We start from the raw sequence: 13,387 nt of genomic DNA, 5'->3' as shown, positions 1-13,387 counted from the left end.
TGCAAATTGTTTTTTTTATGTTCTGAGGCATTTAATTTCCATGTTTTAATGTCCTGCTAAAACAAAATCATGAAGTAATTCTCCTTTTTATTAAAAGGTATTTCATATTCAAGAAAATAAAGAAATAGAGCCCTTCCATGCTCTTTGCAGTTGTCTGTTCTTAAGTATATGGGTAATGTTTCTAATTGGATAATGATGTTATCCAAGTAATATATGTCAAGAAGGACTGGGATATCAGAAAGAAAAGATGGTTTCAATATTCTCTAAAAGCACTAAACCAAATATCTTGAAAAAATCTCCATCCTCAAAAGTCAATAAAAATCACCTTGTGAAGGAGCAAGTGTCTGCTTTCAAAACAGTTAAAACCAAAAAGACATAACAAGAAATTCCACTCATTCTAATTCCCTTGCAAGGGAAAAACTGTTTGCAGGAAGCAAGCTATTTTTTTAGATGTAAACAGATTAAAATTTTAATGTATAGTTGTTTCCCCTTTTTTTTTTAACATTGCATACCTACATGAAATTTAGTAGTAGAAGTTAAAATCATTTGGTAAAGCCATGAAATCAGAGAAGTAATACAAAAATCTGCTTTTAGAGAAACCAGCTTTTTTCTTTCCCAGATACCTGTCAAGACCATTTGCATGTTTCACCCACTGTGATCACAGTAAACATCAGCAGAAGTACAGGAAAGGCTCTCTGGTGCCTGCGATATTCCAGAGGCACTCGAAATGCCAGTGACCCCGAGCTCTCCGCAGGAACTCGGGCACAGGGCATTCCCCACCAACAGTGGGGTTGTCATGGCAGCTCCCCCAGGAGAGCAGCCAGATCCTCAGCCCAGAGCCACTCACAGCACCCAGCATTTGTGTCACTGTGTCATGCAGCCAGAGGGCCACAGCCAGCACCAAAATCCTTTTATTGCCACCTTACTGATGCAATGACAGTTTGCTCCCATTGATGAGAGAGATTTTCAGCTCTGCCAGAAACTGCTGCTAAAGTTAGCCAAAGAGGCACCAAACACTGGATTCAAAAGGCTGCACAAATTTAAGAGAAGTTTTGCCAACTAGGGATTTATTTCTCTCTGCTTAATAAACAAGAGCACTCATCATTTCCACAGGTTTCTGGAAACCAGCAACCAAGCCAACAGGAAAAGCTGTGAGAAAACTTCCAGACCACATCACACTCACCCAGAACACAGCAGCACTGGCAGGACATGGGCAGAGATGTTCTGTGAGGTGCAAGCTCACACTCCAAGTCCCTAAAACTGGGAACTATTTCCACAAGCTCTGCCTGACCACCACTGCCCCTGATGCCCTTGCAGTGCTGTTTTGAGCAGGCTGGAGTTAAATGCTGTGGTTTAGAAGTGCCTAAAATTAATCTTTCTGTTCTGATTGAAAGCCTCATCTCACCCCTTAACCCATCCAGTCTAACATCTGAACTGAGAGTAAGGGAGGAAGGAATGACAGATTTTACGTCATAGTCTGGGAAATACACAGGGGTATAATGCAAGCAGCAGCATCCCTTTGTTGTCTGCAGAGCAATTCTACAGAGTGAGGCTCAGATCTGTGCACAAAAGATGACAGGAACATGCTTAGAAATGCTCTGGAAAATCTGCTGAAAATGGCTACTAGGCATGGGAATGAATAACCAATTCTAAGAAACGTGTAATTCCCACATATCCTTCCTGACATGCTCATGTACATAGAGCTTCCCCAGGCAAAAATACACAGGAGTAATCCTGAATGCCAGTGATGAGATAAGCTGCTGAAGGTGGAGACACAGCACCTCTATCTTGGAGCTCAGGCTGAGGGCAGCCTCTGCCTGCTCCCACACGGTGTGCCTGAGCCGTGTGACTCCCACTGGCAGTCACACACCAAGACAGATGACTGTGAAAAGTATCCACCTAGTGCAGTAAAAGGGGTTAAATATAATTATAACTGAAAGCCAGATAAACACAGCTATGAGAAAGCTTTACTCAGATGCTTGCTATATTCCAACAGGGAATACTCAAAGTTCCCCTTCTCCCCGTAAATAATCCAGACTGGCTACATCTAAAATACACAAGAATGAGAAAAGTATTGAACAAGTGTATGCAACATAGAATAAAGATCTGCTAAAATTTACCAATCCCAAATCACCCCACATTATGAGGTGAGGAAAGAATTTTCAAAATTAAATTCATGGAAATGCATTTTTCTAAAAGCACAACCTAATAGTTATTTTTCTAGGCTTTTACTGTAATAAAGTCAAGTGAGGATTTCTCCAGGTGCAAACTGATGTTAAAATGAAGTCTTCATCTCCTACAGAATTAAAATAAATGTATACACAGCAAATAGAAGATTTTTGCTCAGTGTTCAAAAAATTATTAAGTTGAAATTATTACCTTGTTTGCATGTGATTTTGCTGCAAATACACCGTGGTCTAACTCACAAATCACATTATTCCATTTCAAAGAATATCTGAACTGAGGTCATAGGAGAGGGGGTTTTATTACTTAATCAGGATGCAATCAGTTTAGAAATTTATGAACAAAAAATCTTGAAAAGTTTTTTTTTTTAAGTTTCATTAGCTGTGGGATCTGTGCATATGAATAGGATGTCAGGTATTCCAGAAAGTTAGGGACCAAGATTTAGTTTATCAAACTAGTGTATGATAACACTGCTTCTCTTTCCACTATCCATCCATAGTCTTATCCACTCTTTGTTTTGTCCCACTTAGTGCTAAAAGCACTTTTCTGATGACTTTGCATGTTTCAATTAACATGTTTAAAATGTGTTAAACCCTATTTATTTCTAAATGCAGCACCTTTTCCCAGACAAACATTGCCTGTGACGACTGCTATACCTTCCTTTAAAACAAGAAATGACTCACTGGTGCTCCTCTGACAACTCAAGGCTGCTCAGATGGTCTTGCTGCACTGCTTTTCTTCAAAATATGTCTCTACACACAGCAGAGTGGAGAATGTGTAAGACTGCACTGGTTTCATACTCAGTCCTTTCCTCAGAATCCTTTCACTGGCATTCTCTCCACAGCTTTCTGAGACCATGTGCAATCCACTCAGGGCATCCCTGCTTCCTGATGGGCTCAAAAAAGACCCCAACTGAAGGAATGAAATATTGAGACACTGGATGAAGTTTCTGACAAACACAAAGACCTCTTTTAGAGAGGCACATATGAGTAGATATGCACTATGTTACAGGAGTGTCAGGTATAACAGTAAGACAATTAGTGGTCAAAGCACTACAAAATCTACAGCTAAAAGCACAAAAAATGTGGCTTAAAATGTGGCAGAAAAAACCCCACGAACATGGGGCATGGAAAAAGAAGGGTGAAAAACACACCTCTTTGAAAAATCAGATTCCTGATCCACTGCTGTCTACTAGTGCAGTGCTGTAATGTCACACACACCCACCATATTTACCTTCCACAACAGGCTTATGTTTCTGACAAATATTTAAAACCAAAGAAGTTTCCTCTTTTCAAAGAAATACTCCTTCAGTCAGATCAAGCCACTGGATTAGAACGTACAAATTGTCATCCATATGGAAATCCCCTTCCCCCTACCACCACACATGCCTTGAAATGTGATTTACATCAACCCCTATTTCCACCACATCTAACAAACAGAAAATACATTCCGCTCCAGAAAAAACCATGAATAATGATCAATTGTTTATAAATAGAATTCATCATGTATTTATTGATTGCCCTTTATGATGAAGATACAATGGGCAAAAAATGAAATAAATAGATGAAGATTTATCCAGAAAATATTCTTCCTACAATCTTGAGAAGAAAAATACTTAAAAAAAAAAAAAAAAAAAAAAAAAGAGAGAGAGAGAGAGGAGCCAAGAAGGTTTTATAAACACTTGAAAAATTCCTGGAAATTCAAATTCCCAGAAATCTGTAGCACTCAACAGCCCCCAGCCAGGAGCTTGGCTTGGTCTATTCCAGCTCCACAAATGTGCTTCATTCTAAATGTAGAAGGAAGGGCTATAAAGACAAATAGTTTGGCTTAATTTAGTGTGTCTGATTCCATTGAAGTAATCAGCTACAGGACTGCACAGTTTAAGCCTGAAGAGCCACACCCTCTGTCTGGGGAAAGCTTCTCCGGATGACAAATTCTCAGCACAGCTGAAAATGGATCTAAAACATCAAAACTGGAAAAAATACAAGAGATTATTTGAATTTGTTTTAACAATGGAAGAAATACTTCTATCTACTGACTTCAAGAAAACAGGATATGGTGTAAATGTTTTTAAAAGGAAGCACAAAACATACAAGGCAAAAAGAAAACTAGGAAAACTAGCATGCAGAGCAACAGCTGGATTTGTGAATGTATTTTCAGCTCAGCAGCTGAGACAGGCATTTGAGGCTGAAATTCTTCAAGGACTACAGTGGTTTTTTTTCCCCCATGAATTTCTGAAAAAAAATGTGAACAATTTTTTAAACATCAGTATGACAAATCTAGATACAACCTCCCTGCTACTGCCTAAATTGTGAGGGTCTCCACATTTCTTGTAGGAAATTCTGTTCCTCTGACTGGGACAGACTATAACTGTGCTGCCCTGGCAGGTCTGCCCCTTGCATCAACTTTTTTTCTGAGTAAGCAAAAGTAAAATATTTGTCTACTTTACCCATCAGGACATATTTGCAATCACCATTTTTATGTCCTCTTTTGAAATACTTTTAGCACTGCCACTTCCTCTTCACTGCCATTCAGACTTATTAAAATTCTTGCAGTGTTTTCTGAAGCTGCCAGCCTTACATTTCCTGGGTTTATGGTGCAAAATGCAAGGAAAGCATTCCTGCACAAACAGGTCAGTTGTCTGTCTGCCATTTCAGCTCCATCACCAACAGGAGCAGGCTTAACTTCCAAAAGGAAGTTTCCTGTGGGCAGCCTCAGGAACTCAAAAAGGAAGGTGAAAAGGGCATTCCCACCCTTCCCTACTGAGTACTGTGATTTTCACACAGGAGTTTTTACCTTGGAAATTCCCCTTGGTTCTGCTCTTTCTCAGAATAACTTGACTAAGGGAAAGGGGGGGGGGTATTTAACCAATATTCTCAATTACTTACTAAGCCATCAGTGACCTTCATGACTAACCAAGAGGCACACAAGAAGTTCAGTACTTAATTACAGCAGCTATTTGCCTGGTTATCCTGAGTCACATGGTTATCCTGGCTATCCTGTGACATGTCTTCAGTGAGGAAATAGCCAGATGGGTAGCTGGAATACACCCAGGAAGGAGAAATACTGAGAAAAGTCAAACCAATGGGACCATGACATGCCCTTTCAAAAAATACCACAACCGCCAGTATTCCTTTTTTAATTAACAACCTATTCACTTCACAGAAACGACAAAGTGTCAAAGGCAAGTACGCTAAGCAATTTGGGAGCAGGCAAAAAAAGAAACTGTTCAAGGGCCAGGAGCCCACACTGTACACAAGAACAGCAACAAAACCCACTGCTACATCAGCTCTGTAATAAACCTGGAAAATCAGGTCGAACTGGTAAGATTCCTGCTGGTGTCATGAAGAAACACTTGACACCTGCAAAGGCTTCTGTTCCTCACCTGCTTATGTGCGTGCTCTGTGACAGCTCTAGTACAAAATCCCTCTGGGAATTCCCAATGTGCACAAAACTACACAACACCAAGAGAAGGGTAAGCAAGCTGCTAACCTCTGACTTAAGGCTTGACAGAGCTGAAATGCTGCAGAGACTGGCCAAATCTGCCCAAAACAGCTTTGGGGTAGGCTGGGGAGCCCTGAAGTCTGAGGACATCAAACTGTGAGCATGGTAAGACTCTAGACACCCACACCTTTCCTACTGGCTATAGCCATGAGGACAGTGCAAGGCAGCACAATAACTTCCCCAACAGTCAACTTCCATGAGGTCATTAGCAGACAAGAAGGGACAAAAATCCCTCCTTTGTTCTCTGGAAATAATTGGAATTAGGTCAAATGCCTCCTAATTTCGGAGGCTCAAATGCACAACTATTTTTTTCTGCAAAGGAAACATGAAATACGGTAAGAGATTGGATCATGCTGAAAGAATACAAAAGTATCAACTCTGTTGTAAAATTTAAAATTCATTACTTGATCTTCTGTTATATGACCGTGCAGCTTGACCAGCAAAATTACTTCAGATATTAAAGAGCATGTTGAAGGTCCTTTTTCTCTACAGTTAATTTAAGTAATTCACTTGGTTTTTTGCTCTACTCTTACTCTAAAAGTTCCTTTTAAACCCATATCATAGGTTAATTTGAAACTTCACAGCAGTTCCACTGCAGTCAAGGAAATTATTCACGTTCATGAAGCTATGCACAACCACAGCTTGGGAAAGGTCTGAGGGCTTCCTCAGCTCTGCTGGACACTGCAATAAACTATGAAATGAATCTGATTTCTAGGTCAGAGCTTCCACAAGACATTGTCCAGTTTACCACTTGAGGTTTGGCATCTTGCATCCTTTTGTTTTGTCCTTCAAGTTTAATAAATTCAGTAAGCTGTGAGAGAAAAACTAAGTTTTCTGTTTCTAATAATTTGTAAATGTTGAATTTGTCTGTCTTGGATAAAGGGAGCTCATTAACCTATTTAGGAGAACAGAAAAAAGGAAAAAAAATTGAAACAAAGACCATAATGAGAGCAATTCTTCTAGGTCAGCTTCTTAAATGACTATTTAATCAGTGGCTGTGTCACATAATTACAGTCACCATTAGAAAATGAACCTCTTTCCACTGATATTCCATGACAAGGAACAGCAGTGAGAAAAGGAGAAGACAAGCCCTTCCATCCCAAAGGGAATCTAAGGAGTAAGAAAGGAAACAGAAATGTTAAATCTTTGCCTGCTGCCTGGTAAACAGAAAAAGTCTGGCAGCAAGCCCAGGAAACGCCTTTTACAGTATGACAATGCAGAAATACTGAATAAACAGACTAGTCAGGTCACCACAACTCACACAGCCCCACAGCTGTTGGAACAGATGACAGAACAGAGCACATCTCACATTTTAGTTTTTAATCTCAATTTCAAAAAGATTTTTGCATGTATTTTTTTAACATCTCAAAGATTTAATTCTGAAAATGAACACATGGAAATAGAAGATTGCATTTGGGTGTGATTCAAACACGTCATTCTCACTGCAATGGAAATGACAGAAAGAAAAATAAGCTGTAGGAATATGCGTAAGTTAAAGTGAGTTCCTACATGTATCTATTTCTTAAGGACTTCCAGTGCAGTAGGACTTCCTGGCAAGGTCTGTTCACCAGTTTTTCCAAAGGGCAAAATTGATCTGTCTGCAAAATGGCATTTCAAATATTGAAATTGAATTGCACTGATTATGTGCAGCTATTTAGATATCAGAAAATAACAGTTGAAATGGACTAAAATTCTGGAAATCTTGAATAATTTTGAATCACTCTGTACAACTCATCTGTCTCTGTAACACAAAACACCCCCAAACAACTCTTACCTCAGCCTTATCCACTACTTCAACAAGAGTCGATAATTTCAGTATATTAAACAGCGAAACTTAATGCCATGCTTCTCAATTTCATGAGTTACACAAAGAAACAATAGCCTTACTAAACATGCAGTAAGTGGAAATTGGAAACAGAAAATTAGCAAGTGCAGCTTGTGATTGTGAACATAATCCAGTTTGTCTGAAGAGAAAAACAAACAAGAGGATTTCCAGTTCCAAGACAAGGATATCTTTGCCCACAGGTGCATTAATCACACCAGTTCACCAGTCAGCATAACAGATTCTCTCCTGAAGTGGCATAACTGGGAACCCTAACACAGAGCCAAAAATAGCACCTGACTTCACACAGCTAACCTTCCATCTCATCAAGCAGCTAGGCTAAAAATAAAAGCTACTTGTATTATGAAAGAACATTAAAAGGAAAAGGGCACATATAAGGACAGATATCTGGTTCACCCAATTTAATCAAATCTAACTGATTTAATGACACCCTGTTCCACAATAAATGCAGTTAATATTTACGTTTTACCATTTTTTTCCCATAAAATCTGCTATCCTGCACTATTATAGAAATCATGCCTTTGGCTAATCACCCTACTTGAAAAACATGGCATCCACATACTATGGAAAGCTTAAAAACCCCCCAAATTACATGGGCAAATATTTTATGTACTTTCAGGTTTTTTGGTTCTTTAGATCAGAAGAGTTTCTGTAGCATTATCAATAACCTATTGCAATCCTAAGTTTCCAGTGTTTATGGGCAGACAGTTTCCTGGAGACATTACAAAAGCTGCAGCCCTTTAGATGAGAACTATTTTTCCACAGACCAATAAGAAATTCAAACTCAGTTTGTGGCCAGTGCAGAAGGAATAAAAGTAAAGGCATAAATCTCGAAATGTCCTTTGATGACAGGTACAAATAATTTTTCATGAATCTTTAAACTTTAAACAAGAGCTTTATAGTTTTACACTGGAACAGGTTGTCCAGCAAGACTGTGGGTGCCTTATCTCTGGAGAAAATTCAAGGTCAATTTGGATGTGGCCTTGAGCAACCTGATCTAGTTGAAGATATCCCTGCTTATCACAGAGGGGTTGGATTAGATGACCTTTAAAGGGCCATTCAATTGATAATTCTGTGATTCTGTGTTTTTCCTATGGCTTGAACTGTTCATGCAGGAGCTGCTAAATTCAGTTTTCTACTCAAATTTGATCAAAAATCAAATTAAGTAATTCTAAGGCACAAAATATTAGTTGAAAAGCATGATTCACTGAAATTTAATATTGTTATGTAGAGATATCTATTGTTCTCTGAGTTCTTGTGTCAAGGGTTTCATCTTGCAGTCATTCAAAGCTGTTTTTCATAGCACTGCAATAGGAGGGGAAAAAACTTTCAGTACCCTATAAATTCAGGTCTCTCTCTCAGTCCTGTTCCCTTCATAGATACTACTTCACATAACAACAAGCCTTGATAAAATCCACAGAGCTCCTCACAGACTGAAGGATGCTTTTCACATGTATTTTAAGTTTTGGCTATTTAATGTTATTTTTGCCCTTAAGACACTTCATTTACTTAGTGTTCTATTTGTTTCAGCATAACAACACCTGTACTTCTAACTAAATCTACAGTTCTATTTTTGTAATATTACCTTGCAATGCTAACAGCTTGCTAACCAGCACACACAGCCTTTAATGATACTTGATTCTTGAAGTATCCTCCTCACTTAACTGCAAACACCAGAAGAAAATTCAGCTTATGGATGTTTTCTCTATGCACCATTTCAAACAATGACATTTCACAGATGAAAGGACTGAAATTCTGTGTAAAAATACATCCATATAAAGTGTGGAGGTATTTTGTGCTCAGCAAATTAACTTCCATGCTTCCTCCGCTTTGCCTGTCATGAATTATTGAGGTCTGTTGTACTTGCAGCTTTTTGCAAAAACTGGAACAGCTATGCTGGGCTAGGGGCATCAAATAAGAAAAATGAGGATATAACTGATTAATAAAAGGATGAGAGGCTCAAAAATGTGAAAAAAATTTATGTACCACAGGAAATAGAAACTACTTTTTATCTGGCTTTCAAAGACCCAGTTGAATCTCATTAGCTCCCAACTTCAACCAATATTACCTCTAAGTCTGCTGCTGCTGCTGCTTCTGAATTGCTTTCATAAGCTGATAAACAGATGTAAAACACATTTGAAGACATGGAAATGTGTTTGATTTCATGTTCAGACAGCAAATGTATTACAAGCACACTTTAGGTACTGACAAAAGAACAGATGCATCAATACTGTCAGACCAGAAGAAAAGGTGTCTCCATGAGTTTCTCCTTAAAACAAAACCCAACAAAATGCCACGCATGCTTCTTCTTAATATCTGGAAATCTCAGTTCTTCCTTTTAACAAAATTCCACAATTTCAGTAAGAAAAGCAAAATGGATGCCTCCCCCCAACCTCAGAAACACAGAACTAAACCCCTGTCCAATTCTCCAGATCATTTAAGAGATGAAAGCACAGATAAAAGGTGCTAAACCCCATTTATCCATCAGTTGACTTCTGTGGCATCTGCTGAGGCTCATTTTAAAATCACACCACAATACTTTCATTGCTATACTGCTATTAGCAGATTGAACCCAACTTTAGTGAGCTAGGCAGAGGATTTAGGAGACTCAGTACCTTTTCTGAGTTAAATGCTGACTCAGTATGGGTTTTCCTTTAGTTGAAGAGTGAGTAGATTAGAAGGTAATGATGCTTAGAGGGCCATAATTCAGCAATAGGCTGCTAAATATTAAAAGCCTCTAAAGGAGTCTGGATGACTGTTTCTGCTGAGCCAGAACATGAGAAATGCTGCTGAAGACTGGAAGCATCTGGGTAGCATCACCATGTTTTATGAACCTCTGTATCAATCACATCAGAAATGCTCTTGAAATGCATGAGGAAGTTAATTTCATTTTGAAACGATTAGCTCAGAAATCATTAATTCTATCTGGAAATAAATTTTCAGAGACCAGGAACAAGACTTCATAGATTGTTACTGAAGATCCATTTCAAAACCGTTATTATTTTTTCTTTCTTTAAATAAGATACTTTTAAGATATACTCCAGGCTTCCTCCTTCTGTAAGACATTGAACTATGAAGTGTAGACTGGAGCAAACACAATCATAAAACCATAACATCAGTAACAGTGAAGTTCAACAATGAATGCTCTGCTCAGAAAGCAATGTTGGCGTCCTTATAGAATTTTCACTTTCTTCCACTTTTATCTGGCATAACTTGAATCCATACATTCTTCCAAACTCCTAGTGCTCATTGAAGAGCAAACATTCTTTGTATTTACACAGAATTATACATTTATTCCTTGTAATACAAACCTCTTTTGACTCATAAAGCAAATTTACATAATGGGAGGCCCAATGCAAAATTTCGGTTTGTACAATATTGAGATTCTGGCCGACCAAATCTTTTCAGTGGTTTGGCAAAAGCTATTTTTTTTCCAAAATTCTATTCAAGACAATTACTGCTAAATTGACAGTCTCCCAAGTTTCTGCTTTTCCAATAATAAAGTCAGAGTTCACTAAATGTATTTTTTTGTTTGAGGGCTGCTTTTTCGATTAACTCTTTTTCCTCTATCTAAAAAGGATTTTAGAAGCATTAATACACTACTGAAAGGCATTTAAATACACTAATAAATGGGAATTTGGGGTACTTTTGTTAATTTCATGGGGGTTTTCTTGTTAAATCACCAGTTCATGAAGCATTTCAGCATACTTTGTCTGCAGGATGCTAAGCACCCCATGTATCAGACTTCATTATGCTCACTGCATTGATTATATTTTTTTCACAGACAGAAAACCTGCAAATGCAGCAGTAGGATCTCTTCCAAGTCATATCGTGTGCAAAGCTAGGTAGTCTATAAATCAGTGATCACCTATTTCTGGCTAAATAAACAAACACAAACAACAAGGAAAACCTCATCTGCTTCAAGCTAAAAACTAAGACCAGGCTATGGAAGTGGAAGCAAAAGTTATTCATGTGATTAATGAGAAAAAGTTATATTGCCATATCAGCAAGAGTAGCTACAAAATAGTTTTGTGCCACTGCTTCACCATTGTGTGGAGTTGTTTTCTGTTTAACTAGTTCTCTTTAACATCTTTATGTATCTATCAAATCTGTTTTCAATTTTGATGAAAGAGGATTTTCAGACACATTACCTAAACTGCAAATATAGATAAAAATGCAAACTATGTTTCAGTATACAACAAAACTAGGAACAGATGAGGGCTGCAATGCTGCACAGCCAGTGACAGGAGATCAATGATACAGAGGGTGCTCCTTGTGTTCCTGATCCTAAGCTGGTCTGTGGCACCTAAGAACAGCAAATGCAGCCTCAGCAAATGAACTGCATTGTTATTTTGCACAGAATTAGAAGCTACTGTAGCTGCAATGTTCTCTGGGAGCTTTAATTCTGTTTCCATCACAGCTCTCAACACATGGAATTAATCAAGGTCCAGCTCAGTATGCCCAAATCCAAGCTGCAGCACTGATGCTTTCGCTGCATACTGCAATTTAAAGAGAATGGTATCAGGATGTTCAACCTGGATCAAAATGCACCTGTGGCTGCAGCTGATGGAAATACCCATGCAAGTAACTCATGAATGTTTGGATTACAGGGTTTTTTCATTACCATCATCAGGATTAATTTGCAAAACACAAAAAAAATTCCAAAGTCGTTCCTCATTCTCCTAAAAAGCAGTGTCCTTACCAAGACTAAGCACACGTAAGGATCATGACATAAAGAGCCTAAAGGGGTATTTAAGTAGTTTTAAAATTTATTCTGTAATAAGAATATTCCATGCAGAAGGGAGGTCTGCAGCACAGCCCCTTCTACAGCCTGCACCTGGGTTTGCAGTGGCAGAGAAGGGCACATTGTGCACCACAGTCTGCTTGCAGCAAGACAACAAAAGGAATATGGGCAGCCTCTGGATAGCTCAAGAACACAACTCCATGCAGCCAGCAGCAGCAGCAGCTTCTGTTCAGTAGCACATCAGCAGCAGGTACTGAATCTGCTCACAACTACACAGGCTTTGAACAAAACACTGCACAGCTTGTCCTTGTCACACGCTTCTGACCACAAATAACAGCACAGCACCATGGCATCAAACTAAACTCCTGTTTTCTGCAGTCAGGTCAAGATTTCATTGGTTTCAGCTGCATAAAGTACACAATGTCTGGAGAAGCATCATAATTTAAGCACATACAGGGATTTGTCTCTGTATTTTTTCCCTTCCTGCTAACTTTCATTACACACATGGCTTAATACAAAGTTAGTTGTCTGATCCTGAAGAAGCTGATTAAAAAAAAAATAGAAACCCATTTTACTATGATTTTGTAGGTACTTTGTGCCAGAAACATCTGAATTCTTGTCTCTATTTCTCCTTAGATCACAAGAATCATACTCTCCAAAAGCAGAAAATGCTGCCTAAGGTGTGATTTCTGACATTCTCGTCAAATGCTGGAATATCACCAGCCTTGAGATAACATAGACCAAAAAAGGCTAAAACAGGTTGTTAAAGATGCCAGAATATCACCTTTGAACCAGTTATACTGAAAGATTCCCTTTGCTCTGCCTGCTCTTACAAATTCTTCTTACAAATCAGGAGAATTTCTGTCCACACTGGAATCCCAGTTAGAATTTAGCCATTCTTACACTTGTTTACAGCAGTATTAGCCTTAATCCATTTAGCCACCATTGCTAAAGCAGAAGTAATAGTTGTGGTGACTAGTCCTTCATTACTGGGGTTATTGGTGTCCTTATTTCTACTCTCAAGGTCTAAGGCTTTTGCAGATATTCCCCAGTGCTTAAAGAGCTTCCTAAGCAGCTTCTGGGAACATATGTTGTTTTTACTGGCTCTGGGT

At 38.6% G+C, this 13,387-nt stretch overlaps 1 protein-coding gene across 6 annotated transcripts in view; it reads right to left on the bottom strand.

Annotated features, from left to right (window-relative positions):
• Positions 1-13,387, bottom strand: part of DCLK2 (doublecortin like kinase 2) — an 80,162-nt gene that overhangs the window by 36,506 nt on the left and 30,269 nt on the right. The gene's annotated exons all lie outside the window — the stretch shown is intronic.

This window comes from Camarhynchus parvulus, chromosome 4 (genome assembly GCF_901933205.1).
Source record: "Camarhynchus parvulus chromosome 4, STF_HiC, whole genome shotgun sequence".
NCBI lineage: Eukaryota > Metazoa > Chordata > Aves > Passeriformes > Thraupidae > Camarhynchus > Camarhynchus parvulus.
This window is presented reverse-complemented; position numbering and strand designations above follow the sequence as displayed.